Below are 18,501 nucleotides of genomic sequence, written 5' to 3' on the forward strand. Positions count from 1 at the left end.
CCATCACTACCCTTTATGGAGGGACTGCCACACCATTTAGAGAGAGGTGTTGGTCATACTATGATAGATTGTCCCCTGAATATGTTAATATGTTAATATGTTAATGTAAAGGGATATTTATACCGTGCACTGTCACCACCACAGTGGTCCCCTGGCGCTCTGGTGGATCTGAAAGAAAGGGGGGTGGGTTAGGGCACATTAGTAGGACAACGTTTGGAGAAAGAGCAAGGGAGCGGTGATGTGCTGTTGGCAGCTTCAGTTCAGTTAACACCGTTTGCTGAGATTTTTGGTGTGGTATACGGTCAGAGTCCGTTGTGTGCTGTTGTGTAAGGCTCTGTGTGGTGTGTTTGTTGTTTATATGTGGTGAAGTGCATGCAGGTTGCTGTGGCTTAAGAGGTATGGTTGTGTGTATTTAAGGTTTGAGAGGTGTGTGAAGAGGGGTGAGGTTTTAGTAGGATTGGTCATTAGCATTGTTGTCTGGAGAAACGCACACTCATATTGTGTGTCTTTCGAGATTTAGACAAAATGTCTTCCTTACAGTGATATAGTTTCAGCATGACAAGGCTGTCTCTCATCTCTCCGTCCAACACTTGTGTATAGGCACGTTATAAATGCCATATCATATAATTTCATATGTTGTGTTAGTTAATCTCTATAGTACAATTAGTTAGTACAATTATATCTTTATTCTTACTCAGGCCGGCTCCTATATCCCAGTCTGTGCTTGATGCAAACTGGTCCCCGCGGATCTATCTAATTGTGACCTATGCCCATACGCATAGCTCGGTCTCAGTTCAACGCAGTACTGTTAAGTCCTTACCAGGATGTCTGGATTGACGCAAGTGAATCACCATACCTATGTCTCAGATGATTTTGTTGTGTGTGTTGGGTTAATCATTAGGAAGTCAGTACCATCTCCAAGAATACTGCTAGGGTATCGTGTATGTCGGACTAGTGCATTCTGTTTTCTACTTACTAGCTTGGGTGTGGATTTCTTAGTGGTGATGGTGGTCTCATTTGGCTGGCGGGTTAGCTTATATGAGGGGTTGGTTTGAGGATGGTGGTCTTGTGAGCGTGAGGTAGTAGTTGGATAATGTGGATGCACAATTGCGTTGGGTTGGGGTTTACACACAGGTCATGTAATCATGTCTGTCAGGGGGACGCTTGGTAGTGAGTAAGGTCGGTAGTTGTGTTTGTATTTATTGTATTTATATAGCGCCTTAATCCAAGGGCTTTACAGTTTAACAAGGATACATCAAACATGGAACAGTAGAAGCAACAATCTACATGAATCAAACCAAAAAACAGTATGTAGAACAATTTGCATATGAGAAGGAGGAGAAGAGGAGGGGGATGGGGAAGGAAGGATGAGGGAGAGAGTTTAGGGAGCAAAGTAAATAGGAAGAAAGGTCATAGGGAAGAAGTGGGGAAGATGAAGAAAACTAAGATGAGGTACTAGGGGGGAGAGAGAGAGAGAGAGAGAGAGAGAGAGAGAGAGAGAGAGAGAGAGAGAGAGAGAGAGAGAGAGAGAAAGGGAAAAAAGGGGAATAGGGTATCAGGGAGGGGAATGAAGAAGGAGTGATTTCAAGGAGGAATGGAATGAAGAATAGGTAGGGATGGAGCAGATAGAAAGAGGCAGGGAGTTCCAGTGTAAAGGGGCAAGGAGCTGAAAGGAGCAGAAACGAGAAGAGGCACAAGGGGGTGGGGGAACAGAAAGTAAGAAGAGATCAGCGGAGCGAAGGAAGCGAGAGGAAGTGTGGAATGAGAGAAGAGAGGAGAGATATGGAGGGGCAAGGTCATGGATAGATTTAATGACAAGACAAAGGAAGTGAAATTTAAGTTGGGAGTGGAAAGGAAGCCATCCTGTGCCTGTTATTTGTGTCAGCCTTCTTAGCTATTGTTCTGTCCTGATTGGGTTGTTGCTTGTGGTAAGTTCCACCTAACATTGTCTCTTTTGTTCTTGTGGGTGGTCCCCCTCTCTGTCGGTTCTAGGTGTTATCTCTACCGTCATGGGTTCTGTCAACTGGTTCTCTTTGCATTTTTTGGTTTTCTTGTTTCAGTTGTCTCCGTCTGGTTCTGAGGATTTGAAGAGCCAGGTTTTTAGTAGTTTTCTGAATTCTAGGTGGTCTTTGGTGTTTCTTATTTCTTTTGGGAGGTTGTTACAGGTTTTTGCCACCAGGTGGGAGAAAGAGGAGCTCTCCAGTTTTTTCCTGGGGTATGGCTTTGGTTCCAGGCAGATTTCATTGCTTGATCTAAGGAGTCTCGTTGGCTTGTAGATGGTGATTTTCTTTTGTAGGAATTCTGCTCCCTGGCCGCTGATTACCCGCTGATTGCCCTGTGTGTTATGCACATTGTTTTGAACGTTAGTGCTTAGTTTTGCTGTCTCGCTGGGTTAGTCTGGGGTGAGGCGGGTTTGTCCGATACAAGCTTGCAGACTGTCTGGTGATGTGGCTTGCTAGATAACGTGTGTCTGGTTCAATAGGTGAAATAAACTATGTGTAGTTGGTGCCTGAGGGGATGATCTAGTCGGGGGGTATATAGCTAAGGCAACTCTTTAGCTATTCATTTGGGTTTTATCAGAGTTCTATCTCAGTGTGGTACTGGCTAGTATCCACAGTTCTGTCATAATGTGGTCAAGGCCAATGGTCACTGTCCTCACTAGTTGTGACTCAAGGCGATATTCACAGTTCTCTCTCAGTTTCGTACTGGCTAGTATTCACAGTTCTGTCCTGATGTGGCCGAGGCCAGTGGTCACAATCCTCTCTAGATGTGACTCAAGGCAATATTCACAGTTCTCTCTGAGTGTGACGCAGATCAGTATTCACAGTTCTATCTCAATGTGGCCTAGGCTAATATTCACAGTTCTATCTTGATGTGGCAGAGGACAGTGATTGCGGTCCTCTCTAGATGTGACTTAAGGCCGCATTAAACAATATTCAAATCAATGAATATAAAACCCACTCATAGTTCCCAGGAGTTAGAAACACCTGCAAGGTCCAGGGATAGTGAACACTTGGCCAACGCCCTTGTGGTAAGAGATGAAGATAGGAATATATTATCATCTTTACCCCCATCACCTACACAATACAAGTCATGTTTCTGTTGTGGAGAGTCTGGTTCTATGGTGAGGCATTGCCCCTTAAATAGGATGGATATCCCAACCATACCACCATTAAAATAATGCCACCAGGAAGCGGGAGTTAGGCAATTAAAGGCTGAACCATCTTATGCTAGTATCCTACATACCCTGTCTAGTGGGATAAAAACAAGTTGGGAAGGGACACAAATAAGGGCAGGAGAAACCCTAAAACCTTTCTGTATGCACCATCTACAGAATCCCAGGCACCCTTCAAGGACAACAAATATGGGTCCAACTAGATAGCGGAGGCAGGCGTGTGCCATAAGAGTACAGCTACATCCCCATGGGTTGATGAAGATGAAGAAAGAAAAGGTTGGGTGCATCCATGGTCTAGTGGGGGAGGCGGTACCCCAAGACACAAATCCCCATTACCATATTAGGAAAGGAAAGTCATGTCAAAGCAGGGGTGATTCACAATTTTCCAATTCAATTGGTTACAAATAGCCACTGTCCTAAGGGGAAATGTTTCTCCTTTGGGAACACCACACACCCCGTTATAAGCTTTAGATTGGGAAGCCACCGTCCCAAGGGGAAAGGTATCTCCTGTGGGAACACCACACACCCTGTTATAAGCTTTAGATTGGGAAGCCACCGTCCTAAGGGGAAAGGTATCTCCTGTGGGAATGCCACACACCCCGTTAGGTATCTCCTGTGGGAACACCACACACCCTGTTATAAGCTTTAGATTGGGAAGCCACCGTCCTAAGGGGAAAGGTATCTCCTGTGGGAATGCCACACACCCCGTTAGAAGCTTTAGATTGGGAAGCCACCGTCCTAAGGGGAAAGGTTTCTCCTGTGGGAACACCACACACCCTGTTATAAGCTTTAGATCGGGAAGCCACCGTCCGAAGGGGAAAGGTATCTCCTGTGGGAACACCACACACCCTGTTATAAGCTTTAGATTGGGGAGCCACCGTCCTAAGGGGAAATGTATCTACAGTGGGAACACCACACACCCTGTTGTAAGCATTAGATCGGGAAGCCACCGTCCTAAGGGAAAGGTATCTCCTGTGGGAACACCACACACCCTGTTGTAAGCTTTAGATCGGGAAGCCACCCTCCTAAGGGAAAGGTATCTCCTGTGGGATCACCACACACCCTGTTATAAGCTTTAGATTGGGAAGTCACCGTCCTAAGGGGAAAGGTATCTCCTGTGGGAACACCACACACCCTGTAATAAGCTTTAGATTGGGAAGCCACCGTCCTAAGGGGAAATGTATCTCCTGTGGGAATACCACACACCCTGTTATAAGCTTTAGATCGGGAAGCCACCGTCCTAAGGGAAAGGTATCTCCTGTGGGAACACCACACACCCTGTTGTAAGCTTTAGATCGGGAAGCCACCGTCCTAAGGGAAAGGTACCTCCTGTGGGAACACCACACACCCTGTTATAAGCTTTAGATCGGGAAGCCACCGTCCTAAGGGGAAAGGTTTCTCCTGTGGGAACACCACACACCCTGTTACAAGCTTTAGATTGGCAAGTCACCGTCCTAAGGGGAAATGTATCTCCCGTGGGAACAACACACACCCTGTTATAAGCTTTAGATTGGGAAGCGGCCATTCTAAGGGGAAAGGTATCTCCCGTGGGAACACCACACACCCTGTTATAAGCTTTAGATTGGGAAGCCCATCCTAAGGGGAAAGGTATCTCCTGAGGTAACACCACACACCCTGTTATAAGCTTTAGATTGGCAAGTCACTGTCCTAAGGGGAAATGTATCTCCTGTGGGAACACCACACACCCTGTTATAAGCTTTAGATTGGGAAGCCGCCGTCCTAAGGGGAAAGGTTTCTCCTGTGGGAACACCACACACCCTGTTACAAGCTTTAGATTGGCAAGTCACCGTCCTAAGGGGAAATGTATCTCCCGTGGGAACAACACACACCCTGTTATAAGCTTTAGATTGGGAAGCGGCCATTCTAAGGGGAAAGGTATCTCCCGTGGGAACACCACACACCCTGTTATAAGCTTTAGATTGGGAAGCCCGTCCTAAGGGGAAAGGTATCTCCTGAGGTAACACCACACACCCTGTTATAAGCTTTAGATTGGCAAGTCACTGTCCTAAGGGGAAATGTATCTCCTGTGGGAACACCACACACCCTGTTATAAGCTTTAGATTGGGAAGCCACCGTCCTAAGGGGAAAGATATCTCCTGTGGGATCTCCACACACCCTGTTATAAGCTTTAGATTGGGAAGCCACCGTCTGTTAGGCAGAATCTGTGAGGAATAAGGGCTGGAAGCGCACAGGAGTCACATGTTTTGTCCCTTAAACCTCCTAGGGCAAGTATGGAGGCAAGACTACAATTCCCACCAAGCCACGGGAGGTTTGTAGTTCAGGCCACGGCCACAGGGGTATGTCACATGCGCGTTGCCAGCTGCAGTGATTACGAGCAGCATGAGGGGCAACGGCGCGTGAATCAGGTGTGGCTTATTGATGATCTGGGAGCGGTTGGTGTGAGGAGCCTGTCGGCGGAGCGCTGCGGAGCCATGGACGGCGAAGCTCTGTCCCTTTGATCCCGAATCTGCAACAAAGCTCCGCCCGATGGACCATTGAAGCCGCCAGCGTTCTCGCGCACAGTGCAGAGCAGGTGGAACGGCTGCGGCTTACGGCGTGCTACTAGTACTCCGAGGAGTCCCGCAGGGCTCTTGGAGATCAGATAAGTGCTGAAGACATTGCGGGGTGGGGGCTCATTATTTAAATGCTTTCACTCGCATTGGACTTGTGCTTGGCAATCACGGAAGGTCTGAGTTGATTGCTAAAACAGTTGGTTTTGTTAATATGATGCGAGGACATCACGGAATGCTTTTTTGGGCATAATCTCCATCTAGTACTATTCACTGTGGGTCACAAGAATACCCGCTCTATGGGGAGATGAAGTGCATTAGTTTGCCTGTTTAAACTTCAAGGACATGAATTTACGTGTTTATGTATTGCAGCATGCCTGCCCTACGGGCCATGTGTTTTGTCCTTCATTTATGGGAAAGGTTCCCTTGTCCTGTGTTCATCCCGCTTGCTACTACATGTGAATGCTTTGTTCTCTATGTTTGTTCTGAAGTCAAGTGCATACGTATTAAGGTGTGTCTTGGTCTATGCTACAGTGTGTTCAGGTATTAGGAAAAAACAGGTATCAGATAGGAAGGGTTTTTCCCCAGTGCTTCCCCCTACCTATCCAACTAAGGTTTGTCCTAACCCTTTTTCCGGTTTCCCTAACTTCCCCACCCCATCCACAACCTCTCCCTAACTCCTCTTCCCCCCATTGGCTGCCACGTGCACCTGTGCCAACCACAGTGGGAGGGTCGAATTCATTCGGCTTCTGTGGTTCGGGGGAGAGTGTCGATTCCTCTCCTCCATCATTGTAAGTGTGTATTGACAGAATCACATGCAGTACCCTTTGGTAACACTACATGCAATTAGGACTACAAGTGTAAGCACAATTTCATCTGTGGTACAAGCCTGTACTACACAGTAAAGTGGTAGCGATGGCTGAGCAGCCAGACTTATCTCAAGAGTTTAAGTGAGCAGTAGAACAAGTTACACAAAGGACCAACTAATACAGTGATTCAAACAAACACTTACTCAAGGTATCTTGGTAAAAGAATATACATTTATTTACACAGTTCGTTTGAAAACATTACACTAGAGATAGCAGCTCAATATCACACACTGATCAAACCACAAAAACACAACCGCTAAGTAAATGAACAAGTTTAGCTCCACTGAATTGGGAGCAAAATGGCACTTCAGATACTACAAGGTTATATGAATTAACAGCACAAATGCATTCATACGCAGGGCAAAGGGTTTCAGTATACTACAACTAGCAATTCATCACATAGGCCTGGGCCAAAGTCAATGGTTCAGAGTCTTTGTATTGGATAGCACAGTTCCGGTAGTAACTGTCAAGTTTTTGCCACAGAGTTTAGAAGAATTTGGCTAGGCGAAAAGTTTGACGAATGTTTAGGGAAGGACAAGCCTTTGAAGTTGAGCAAAATTCCACAAATTTTAGCGATGGCCGAAAAGATTTCCGGACCTCATTTGCACAGTACCTTTTTAGTGAAGAAGAGCTGTAGCTGAGGCAGTTGTTCCTGGCAATTCGAGCAGACCTCGCTGTTCCTGATCTACAGTCGTGGGGACAAGAAGGAGGACGTTGGGAGGTTCCTGCACTGCCCAGGGATGAGGCCAAAAGCTTAGCAAGATGTCGCTTTAAGGTGTGAGTGCCTTAAAGACCACGAACTGGTTTCCTTACCTCTGGCTATCCAGTTTTCAACAGCACTCTGAAGAAAATTCAACCAGATGGGGACGGTGTCCAGGTGGCTTACGAGTTGGTTGTTCCCACCAAACTCAAGGGAAGAAGTTAACCTTGAAGGGCTTCTCTGTCGATTGGAATTTCAGTCAATTCGGACCTGCAGCAGGGCTTCACCGGTCATCCAGTAGTTGCAGCAGTCCTCTTCCTTCAGCTCGTCTTCGGTTCTTTCGTTCCAGTGGTCGACTCTGCTTTCCAAGACCCAGAGACCTGCTTTTAAACAGTTTTCCCCCATTCATTCCAGCCTGGCTGTCACTCACACAGCAGGGTGGCTGTCCTTGCCAGACAGTCAGCCAGCCAATCACGCTAGAGTGCATTCAGGTCTCCTAGAAGACTAAGCACAGGGAGTTTCGGCACCTCCATCACATCCTGTCCAACTCAGACACTCAGGCACCAGAGGAGGGCTTCAGCCCTGAAGCCCGCGAAACGCACAACAAAAGGACCAAACCTGGTTTGGCGTGCAGAGACAAACACAAGAAGGACTATTCCTAAAAGAAATGGTGAAAAAAGATGACTAGAGATAGGTCTTGGGCGCCATATTGAAAAACATGGCTGACCCACTTTTTAGCTACTGTTGTTAGCGGTCGCAAAAAATCACGATAGTTGATCTAAACCACTGCCACCAGCCATTTAAAGTAGGAAAAGGTAACATTTGACTGTTACATGAGTGTTTTGGGGGAAGCTAGGCAGCCCCTCCAGCACTCTATAGGAAGATAGTGTGTGCTGGGTCAGTAAATTTAAAAAGACTAGTAAAGCCTATTTCACTTTACATGCCCTGCGAGACAGTAGTCAGCCCCAGAGAAGGTTTTTAAACCTTGGGAAGTCTGAAAGACATCCCTGTGCCACTGCACTGAAGGTGCTGTGTGACACACAGAAAAAGATGATGCCTATGGAGTTGTTTTAAAACTCCATAACCAAAGAACACAAAAGTAAAACACACACAAAATCCATGGAAGAGTGGGAAAAAAGGCTCACACTCTTCCCATGTAAAAAAATCAAATCCTAGAAATCCAGCAAAGTTGCTCGGGGTCTCAAAAGGTAAGGGAAATGAGCACATTTTGAGAATTCTCCCTAACACGTGTCCCCCCCCAGACTAAGGGACAGGAGGATTTAATCCACTACTGGATGAATCTCCTTACTCCAGTCGGTCAAACATCCTGGAGAGACCATCAGCATTTTGGTGGTGACACCCTGACCTGTGTTCAATAGTAAAATCAAACCCTTGGAGGCAGATTGACCAGCTCAGTAGTTTTGGGTGTTCCCCTTTCATTTGCATCAACCATCTCAAGTGTTGGTGGTCAGTCTGAATCCCAAAAGTAGATCCATACAAGTATGGCCTAAACTTCTTCAGTGACCACACAATAGCAAAGCACTCACGCTCAATGGTTGCCCACCTGGTTTCTTGTTCCTTCAGCTTTCTGCTGATGAAGCAAATGGGGTGCTCCCTACCTTTCTCATTCAGTTGACTAAGGACTGTACCTATATCTGTACTCGAAGTATCAGTTTGCACAATGAATGTTTGGTTATAGTCAGGAGCTCTTAGGACTGGAGCTTGACAAAGGGATTTCTTTAGGCCTTCAAATGCATGAGTTCACTCCTCATTCCACCTGACCTTTTTAGGGAATTTGGGAGAGGAGACCACATTCAAGGGAGAAGCTATGGTCCCATAGTTCTCTATGAAGTATCTATAGTACCCAGTGAGACCTAGGAAGGCTCTCACCTGGGTTTGAGTAGTATGGGTGGCCCAGTTTTGTACAGCTTGTACTTTACTAGGCAACACCAAGCTTACATACAGCAACGGAAACAACAGTGCTATCCCTGACATTACAATCAACCACACGAACTGCTAACCCTGCACCTGTTAGGGAGAATTCTCTGTTTAGGCTGAATTTCCTAACCTAGTGAGTCCCCCAGCAGCTTTGCTGGATTTCTGGAGTTTGTTTTTTTCTCCTGCCAAGAGTGAGACTCTTTTCCTCCCACTCTTGGACATGATTTGAGGGGTTCCTTTGAATGTTAATGGGCCTCATTACGACCTTGGCGGAGGACCATGGTGCAATTAGCACCATGGTCCATGGCGCTAAGGGTGCAATTCCGCCATGGTGGATGGCGGACTTACCGCCCCATTCCGAGGTTGGCGGGGCGGTAAGTCCCCAATCCCCATTTTACCCTTCCCCATTCCCATTTTTGCCCCATAGGGCATAATGGGAGTGGGTAAGGCGTTAATTACGCCACCGTAAATTACGGTGGCGTAATTAACAACAAGGTCCCTTAGCGCCATGGATTTTTACGCCTGCAAAAAGCAGCCGTAAAAATCACCATGGCGCTAAGGGACCTCGTAGTCAGGCGGTAAGGGTCGGCGCAGTTTACGCTGCCGTAAACCCCTTACCGCCAGGGTCGTAATGAGGCCCAATGTGTTTTATGGGCTATGGGGACTTTTACTCCATAGGGTCTCATGTGTTTTTACTATGTGTGTTGCACAGCACCCTCCGTGCAGTGACACCCCACCATAGACTCCATAGCCTGGGACTGACTACTGTCTCCCAGGGCATGTAAAGTCACCATTGGCTTTACTAGTCCCAAATTACTAACAGAACCAGTACAAACCATCATATTGTGGACGTACTGGTAGGGGCAATTCGATTCGCCCCTGGGTCTGTTGTTCGAGGGGGCACTGTCCCGTCCCCCCTCGTCGAGTTTTGGCTGGTGGCAGTGGATACTACCCTTTATATTCAACCGCGAATATATCTCTATGGGATTTTCCCATTGTTCGAGGCTAATACTTTTTAACATAGCCTCTGACATACCGCCGGTTTATTTATTGAATATTAATTCACCGGTTGGTATTTTTTGCCAGAACTCGGTTTTAAAATGGCGTTTGTGTTTGCCTCTGTAACTCCAAACCAAAGGTCGAGCCCTTTGTTCCACTTTTGGCGGGCTTCTACACAGAAGCCCTCCAAAGTGGTGCCACTCTGTCTGGCTACCACAGGGAGTGTGGGAGGGGGTTTAGGCACCTTGGACTAAGTTGCCTTGCCAACTCAGGTCGCACCCCGCTCACCACTTAGCATGTTTGATTGACAGCTAGGCTGAATGAATGGGGGTTTTCTGCATAAAAGCAGGGCTTTGGGGACTGGAACTTCAGAAGTCGCCACAGGACCTGAAAATCCGAAGAGGGAGAAGCTGAGTTGACCTGCTACGACGACACCACCGGTGGAGCCCTGCTGAACAGACTCACCACTTCTCAACGACAGAGGAGATCTCCCTGCTGGAGAGTCTTCTTCCCTTGACTGGTGGGCACAACCAGTTTACCTTCTTTTTCGCATCCCAGGACGTCTAGCGGTCGAATTGCCCATGCCAAGCACCCCGGCAACCGGATAGCCACTTACCACTGAACCGCAAATAAAAGGACCGCTCCTTTTAATTGAGAACTCCGCGGCTGGTTTCTTCCCTGGCAGTGCAACGGACTCCTGCTCTCCACGACAAGATCCTCTCTTCCCCCAGACGAAGCACCGACTTGCACCCACTGCCAGGAACAACTGCCCCCGCTGGAGCATTCTCACCATTTTAAAGGTACTGTGTCCGCCTGGCCGCCCTTTCTATAGATTGCTACAAGGTGACAGTAAATCCTTAACCTTCTGGACTGGGCTGGCCTCTTGACCATCTAACTGGTCCCTTTATTTTGGTCCAACTCTTTCTGAACCTTTTTAGAGACTTTTGTGCACTTTTCAACCGTGTGACCTTGGACACATTTCGCGCTGATCCTCTTAAAGTGGATCTGGCGCACTGAACTTTAACGTCACGGTTTTATCCTGCCTTCTTCTCTTACTGTGTTCGTTCTGAAAGTGTTGGGATCTGTTTCAATCTATGCTTTGCCTTTCTCTTCCTTTTTAACTGAATTATTAGAGTGCCATCTGCGTTAAGCGCTCACTGCTGTCTGGAAATAAGTGGTGCTTTACTTTAGACTTGTCTAATATTCTTTTAAGGGAGTGTATATACTGTAGTGACCGTGTTTTTGAACTGCTTGATATTAGTGCCAGTGTGTTTAACTAGATGTGTTTTTAAATAAATAATTATATCTTTTACACCAAGCTCTGGTCAGTGTTTTCTTGTTCTACTGTGTCCTTGTGCCCTATTGTGTATGCTCTGTATACTGCCTAACTCTTCTTGAGAGAAGTCTGACTGCTCAGCCACAGCTACCAGGTAAATCTGGGTGGTACAGACTGCTACCAATTGGGTTTACTGCCAACCACCTTTAGTCTTAAATCTTTAGCAGTGGTCCCAGAGTTAACTGCACAGGTTTCTGCCTAACAGCACCGAACCCCAAAAATGCCGGAACAGGAACGGGCAAAGGGATAGAGCACAAGAACGTGCAACAAGGGACAGGGACACACAAAACTCACTGACCCCAGCAGCACCAACCTCAACTGCAGGAAACACCCCACCAGAAACCAATATGATCAGAACAGACTCCGAAAGAGAAAAATCCTTATATCTCACACCATACCTCACAAGTACACCTGAACGTCGACATCCCATCGACACTGAGTGCCCGAGCCAAGTAAAGAAGCATGCCAGACAAGAAAAAAAAAAGGAAGCACCTTAGAAGAGGGTGGGAAGATTCCAACCCCACCACCCCATACATCACAAGAACAGAAGGACACCAACACCACCCACGTCACACCAGACAAAACAACGAAGCACTAATAACCAGCAACCCAACCGTAAACCTAACGGACCGATTCAATGAAGACGAAGCCTCCTCTGACCTTCAAACAATCAGCATGAGCAGAGAAGCACCGCTATTGAACAACCAAGTTTTCAATCTAGTAGACAGCTTCAATTTAGATGCAGCCTTCGATGATCCTCATCCTCACCATCACCCTCACCAAATAGACGTCAACACAGACGAACCAAGTCAGAACAGCTGCAAACCAACCCAAGGAACAACTAATAAGCAAAACCACAACCAAAAGATCCACTGCAATTTAATCAATGCAAGGTCAATGTCCAAGCATGCCACCGAAATATATGACCTCATCTGTGACGGAGGCATTGACATCCTATTTGTAACTGAAACTTGGCTAGACGACAACTACAAGATCACCCTCAACAACTGTCTGCTGTCAAACTTCAAATGCATCCAAGCAAACAGAAAAACCAAAAGAGGGGGCGACTGGCATTCATCCACAAGGACCACCTGGCCATCAAATCGGAAGACCCATTAAACATCGATAAATGCGAATCCCTAATCCTATGCCTATCAGTAAACCCCAAAACCAACCTGAAATTCATATTGATTTACAGACCACCAACCTATAACGCGATCTTCGTAGATGCCCTCACCGAAGAGATCACCACCCTAGCCATTAATCATAACCACATGATCGTCCTCTGAGATTTCAACTTTTGATTCGATGAAGAAACAGCAACCACACAAAAATCTCTCACCAGCCAACTAGCAGCAATGAATCTACAACAGCTAGTCAAAGGAGCAACCCACTCAGCAGGGCATATATTTGACGCAATTTTCGTGAACAAAAAAGTAATTAACACTGCACCGCCAATTCAGATACTGTGGAGTGACCACCTCATCATTCCTTTCATAATTACAATGTCCACGCCAGTAAACAAGCAACAAGACAAACCGATGACCACAATGAAAAGAAATTGGAGAACCGTAAAAAACTCCAACCTAACCGAACTCCTGGAGCTCACCAGTCCATCTCCAGTATTTATGCAACAGACCGACCTAGACAAAAAAGTAGCCATTCTCCATACCTGGATTGTAACAACCATCGACAACATCGCCAAAGAAAAACCTTTCACTCCCTCTCATAATAGAGCAATGGCAAAATGGTACACCCCACTACTCAGCACTATGAAAAGAAAAAAAACAAATACTCGAACTAGACTGGAGGGAAAATAACGACACTACAAATAAGCAGAAATTCCTCCAACATAACCGCGCATACAAAAAGAAAATACAAAAAGCAAAGAGGAAACGTTACGACAACTGAATCTTCAAAGCACTGAACACACAAACAGAACTCTTTAGAATCATAAATGAAATTTAAAAAAACACTGGGATGCAACTATGTGCCAATTCCGTCAATGAAACTATGCAATGACTTAGCAGACCACTTCAAAAACAAAATCATCAGCATCCAACAAACCATACAAAGCAGACCACCAGACCCTACTATGAACCCCACCTACCCTCAAGAGGAACACCCGAACACACTAAGAAGCTTTCCTGAAATATCAGCAGAGAATTTCGCCAATCTGGTAAATCAAAGCAACAACTCAGGTTCACCGGAGGAACCATGCTCCCCGGACATTTACAAATCAATCCTGAAACAAGGATCTGCCATGGAATATCACAGGAACGTCCTCAACCTCTCCATCACGACAGGAAAAGTGCCACAATCCTTCAAATCGGCACACATAAGGCCGATACTCAAAAACACAGCAGGATCCATAGATGACCTCTCCAACTACAGACCCATCTCTAACATCCTGTACACAGCCAAACCGCTCGAAACATACATATACAAAACAACCCAAGAATTCATAGAAGAATACTGCCTACTAGTCCAGGCACAAGTTGGCTTAAGACCAATGAGTGGAACACAATCAGCTCTCTCTATATGGGATGACCTAAAAACAAATGCAGACTCGGACAACAGTGCTGCCTTGATACTTTTAGACCTATCCGCAGCATTCGACACAGTTAATCACGACATTCTCCTAACGAGATTAGAAGGACTTGGAATAACAGACACTGCCCTACAGTGGATCAAATCCTTCCTTACAAACAGAACAGAAACCATATGGATGAAACCTTTCAAATCAATCCCAAGAGACTCTACTTGTGGAGTTACACAATCATCATCGTTCTCCCCGCTGTTATTCAATATCTACCTCTCCCTACTAATTAAATTCATCAAAAGTCACGGCCTCTCCTGCTACAACTGAACTGAATCTGCAACTGGGCCACTCACCGATCTCGGTCCTTGGCCCAGCCACTCTTCCCTGCACTTCCTCCCTGCACTACGGGACTGCCTCTGTATCCTACAGCCCCTCCTCTCGGCACTTACCTTGCACTTGCCACCAGCTGGCCCTATTATTTATCTTGTATTCTACTAACCCTGTACTGCACTTTCCCCTCTCCCCTTTCCCTTGCACTTTTCCCTTCCCCTCTACCCTTGCACTTGCGCGATCTGAATGACACCTGGCCTAGTAGGATCGTTGTCTGTCTCCCCTTGTTCACCTCCCTGCCTCGTCGCGTCTTGAAACACTTGTGTATAGGCGCGTTACAAATGCCATATCATATCATAACTATGCCGACGACACGCAAATAATCTTCAAAATACAAGATAACCAAGAAAATAACTCAACGCTAGAGAACTGCCTTCATGATATATTCAATTGGAAGAACTCGAACTGCCTCAAAATCAACCCAGGCAAAACAGAAATAATGATGGTCACAAAAAACGGAGGAGACATCCACGTCATCCCATGGCCAAAGGAACTCGGCACTACCCCAGCACCATTGGCAATTGTAAAAAAAAAACCTGGGGGTCCTGATGTACAACAACCTTACCCTAGAGCCTCAAGTTAACTCTATACTTAAGAAATGCTTCTTTCGCCTACAAGCAGCAAAAAATATCCTACTGTTCCTATCATTTGCCAACAAAACAACCACCATCATCACTCTTATCATGTCCAGAGTAGACTATGCCAATAGCCTATACCTGGGCATGTCTGAACGTCTTCTAAAAAAACTACAACGCACACAAAAAGCCGCAGCCAGACTGCTCCTCAAACTACCCCGAAGAGAGCACATCACATCTGCGCCTAAAACACTACATTGGCTACCAATAAAAGAACAAATCAAATGAAAAACCATGTGCATCACGCACAGAGCAATACACAAAGCGCTGAATTCTTGAGAGACAAATTATAACTACATCAACCAACAAGAACGCTCAGATCAAGTAACGATATCCGCCTGGAACCAAAACCCTACAACAAAAGAAAGAGGATCCTCTTTCTCTCACCAGGCGCCAAAAACCTGGAACAACCTATCTCAGATCATAGGCAACACAAGAAACCACCTACTAGTCAGGAAACTGCTCAAATCCTGGCTCTTCACTCCATAACTAGGAGACCGTCCACAGGGACACACGACTAACAGAAACAACGATGAATGAAAACACAGACCCCGTTCCCATTCAAAGCAATCATATGGGAAAGAAACAAAGGAAGACTCCACACGACATACCCATCAACTGAGAAAGAGGTAGGACACATAGACCGCACATATTACCAGACCAAGACGGCAGAACCAGGGCGACCCAGCTATAGAACCCTGGCCCGAAACTGCACCCCAGCTCCAACAGAACCACGACATAAGATAGGAAGGGAATAGGGACCCCTCCCTCTACACAGACATCAGTAGATGAAAAGCAGACACACCAATCCACACTAGAAAAAGCTGACACAGCGGGGAGCGCTCCCCTCATCCTTACACAAGCGACCACTACACCATAGAATTCAAGGAAGATGTTCTACGAGATAGGAGGTCCACATAAAATACTCAGCCACACCAATACCAAGTTCCAGGACATCCACCAATAGCACCCCGGCTCCGAGCCTTCCCAGGCCAACAGACCCAGGGCATTTCAGACAGCTAGGAAACTGGGAAAGACACAGACTCACCCCAACATATTATATTAAGCTCATCAGGACACAACTGGGAGGGTGACGCGCCATCACACACCAATGTCAGATGGCCTTTAAAGGAATCAGCAACAATCCCCACCCACAGCGATAGAACTGAAATCAGAAAGATGTACCTGAACCAGGATACTGACCCCACTAAACCAATCTTCCCAAATTTCCACACTAAATCTCACACAACCATCTCTCACCCAGCAAACTGCACACACTTCACCACACTGCATCAACAACACACGAACAGCACAAGTGGTCTTTCCCGATTCGCTACCCACACCAAAAGCTCAGCGCACAGTGTATACCGAACTGGAGCCGCCAGCAGCACACCACTTCTCCCACTCTCCTACTCCCCTCCTCCCAACTATCATACCCGCCCTCCTTCTTTGCAGATCCGCCGGAGCGGCTGGGGACCAATTCCGTTGGTGACAATGCTCTATATAAATACCTTTAACATTATCTACTATCGTGCCTCTGCTGTTTGTGACGGGCTAATACATTTTCCTCAGTCTGAACCTTTTGGCATGGCTGGGACGCTGCATGTGCATCCCCAACAACAGGACGCCATGTGGATTTACTGCAAGCAGTCATTTCACAGGGTAAATTCACTGATTTTGGCTTAAAGTGGAGGATCTATCTACAGTATCATCCTGGAGGTAACTCCTATATTTCAAGGTCAATCTGGGAATTTCACACTGTGGTAATTCTGTTACTGCCAAATAAAATGGTGGGGATAACAGAATTACCACCACTTGTTTACCACACTACTGAACCTGTAACAAAGCACTAAATTCAAGCAAATGCCTGAACACTTTTGGAGATGAAGCCTATTCTGTCAAATGATGCTCTACTTACCATAAATGACAGCAATACCATGTTATGGTCAAACTAGATTTTGGACAAATTATGTTCCAAATTACTAAGTGTCTCTTAAACATGGTCCTTTTTTCTCTGTCTCTTGAATTCAGTGAAGTGTAGCATTTTGAAACCCCGAAACTGCTCAGGTGGTCCATTAGCCTGCAAGGGCTAGACTTCACCATTGAACATTGACCTGGGAAGAGTCACGATAATGTGCAGATGGCCTTTCCAGAAGATATGTTGACCGTCTGGATGAGGGTGTCAATCTCATGGGGAGATTAGACGCCTTAACCTCAGTCTGGTGGGGTAGGGGGGGGCGACTGGGATGCTGGAAATACATTGGAGGGGCAGAGCCTCCCTGTCCTTGCTCTGTAGTCCTTTTTCACATGTGTTCTGTGATATTTTCTGCACAGGAGTCCATGTGGGACTCCTGGCAGTGCATCTCTTCCTCTTTTTGGTTTGGTGAACAGACCCCTGGGATACCCTTATGACAGCCATGGGTGGGGGTGCAACCCTGTACCCCTAGTGTATGTTTTTTGGGCACCTGTGGGTAGCCCACAGAGCAGGGTATGGGCTGGTGGCAGCTCCATGCTGAATTAGACAGGTGCTCTGAGTATCCTCCGTTTTGGGATACCGAAGACCTGCCATTGGAATCAGTTGATTCCCGATAGGAAACAAGATGGCCCCTGTGGCCTCTTGGTTTCTATTGCCTGTTACCTTGTTTTCCCAAAGTCCTGGGAAGCCCTGATTCTGTCCCTTCGCCTGAGTGGCTGTTGGGTGGAAGAAACATACATGGTCTTGTGGGGAAGTCCAGGCCAGACCGGCTGGAGCCTTCCCTGTAACTATGTTGTGGGTATACCTCTGGGGTGGGACCTGTGTAAATAGAGTGTGTGACCAATATACATTATATGCTATGAGTGTCTGGTACCTGTGTGTGTGATGCAAAGAATGAGACACCCCTGCCTGAAACTGACATGAATGCAGTGTGATGTGCTGAAAATCTGGGTGCTTGCCCCAAACCACATTCCTTGTTATGGGTGTCTGGGTGGAAGTGAATGGCCTGAATGCACTGTGAGCCAAATTGGCTGTCTGCCTGCATGAATGCCCTTCTGTGCGATTGGCTGAATAGCTGGGCTCAGCAGTGTGAATGAGGGACAGATGTGTACATCTGGGGACCTCTCACTTCCCAATTTGTTCAGAAGCTGAAGTTGAAACTTGAAGTTGGTTATCCTTGAAGCCCAGCTGAAAGAAGACAAATTGCTGCTGCTTTCCTTCGACGAAATGTAAAAGCGTGGAGTCGGTCGAAGACTGATCCGAGAGAGGACCTTCCTAGGAACATCTCCCCAGGCGACTAGGGAACATCGTGCAGAAGCTGATCTTCATCGAGGCACCCTGGAAGGCAGTCCCGAAAGGCTGTTGACCGGAGACTTGGTCTGCTGAGAAATCTTGAAGTAAAGCACCAAGA

This window comes from Ambystoma mexicanum, chromosome 8 (genome assembly GCF_040938575.1).
Source record: "Ambystoma mexicanum isolate Mex_15411 chromosome 8, UKY_AmexF1_1, whole genome shotgun sequence".
In the NCBI taxonomy this organism is placed as follows: Eukaryota; Metazoa; Chordata; class Amphibia; order Caudata; family Ambystomatidae; genus Ambystoma; species Ambystoma mexicanum.